The sequence below is a fragment of the Neofelis nebulosa genome, chromosome X, assembly GCF_028018385.1.
Source record: "Neofelis nebulosa isolate mNeoNeb1 chromosome X, mNeoNeb1.pri, whole genome shotgun sequence".
Classification (NCBI taxonomy): Eukaryota; Metazoa; Chordata; class Mammalia; order Carnivora; family Felidae; genus Neofelis; species Neofelis nebulosa.
Window position 1 is genome coordinate 43,262,654 of NC_080800.1, and position 1,547 is coordinate 43,264,200.

The following is a 1,547-nucleotide window of genomic DNA, read 5'->3' on the forward strand; positions in this document are numbered from 1 at the left end:
ATAGCAGGGTTGGATGGGAGGGTGAGTAGGGGCAAAGAGGATATTTATGGGCCAGGGCTTGGCAACAGAAATGGCACTGATTTTTAAAAAATATTTTTTTTTTCAACTTTTTTTTTTTTATTTATTTTTGGGACAGAGAGAGACAGAGCATGAATGGGGGAGGGGCAGAGAGAGAGGGAGACACAGAATCGGAAACAGGCTCCAGGCTCTGAGCCATCAGCCCAGAGCCTGACGCGGGGCTCGAACTCACGGACCGCGAGATCGTGACCTGGCTGAAGTCGGACGCTTAACCGACTGCGCCACCCAGGCGCCCCTAAAAAATATTTTTGTAAAATACATACCAGCACCAGTCAGAAATTAAAATAAGAAAAAGGATATCACTTCCCAACAGTATCTGAACTTTGAAGTACATAGAGATAGACCTAACACAATATACGTATGGGCAAGATCTCCATGGGAAAAAATGATCAAATATTATCAAGTGATTAAAGGGGACCTAACCAAATGGAGAGATATGTTAAATTTACTAATAGAAATAGTCAATGTTGTGAACATTTCAATTCTTCCCAAAATGATCTAGAGATTCAGTGTAGTCCGGAACGAAATCCTAAAAGATTTTTCCATGGAATTTGACTAATTGATTCTAAAATGTATATCGACACACAAAGGACCTAGAAAAGCCAAAATCCTTTGAAAAAGTACAAGATGGGAGGACATTCCAGATCACTGTTTACTGTTATAAAGCTACAGTAATTAAGAACAGAACAGAGTTCAGAAACTGAGCCCCACATATATGTCCACATGATTTATGACAAATGTAGCTCACATTTGGCTCACACCCTGACAAATGTGACAAATGTGACTCACACCCTGCTCAGTGGAGACAGGGTGGTCTTTTTAATGAATGGGGATTTCATGAATGTTTACTGTGCAATTATTCTTTGGAGTGTACACATATGTAAACAAATTGAAAAAAAGCATTACAGAATGCATGAATACTAGTGATTACAATGTATGTAATGCTTTGCTACTGTATTATGTGTCAGGTACACGGTAACAATGCTTTACATGAATTAATTGTTTTAATCCTAGGAAGCAGGTATAGTGATAGTTCTATTTTAGATGAAGAAACTAAGACACAGGGAAGTTATGTAACCTGCCCACCGTTGCACTTTTAGCTACTTGAGCTAAAGACTTGAGCTAAAAAACTAAGATTCAACCGTAGCCGCTTTACGCTAAAGCCCCAGCCCTTAACTTGTACACTTTTACAACGGTAAGATGAATGCCGCCTTGAACGTACGTGTCAGGAAGCCGCTCTCAGGCTGGTCCCTTTTTTGAACAATGCGCGCGGGCACGCGCGTACAAAGCGCGTACAACGCTCGCGCTCTCGCTCTCGCTCAAGGTATATTTCTTTGCCTCCTTGGAAGACCGCACCCCCCCCCGCCCCCAGACTGCAAGCGGAAGAACTACAAGTCCCAGCAGCCATTGCACACTCAAGCCTACATACGCACCTTTGCACCAGGACACCAGGCGTCCGGCGTGCGCCA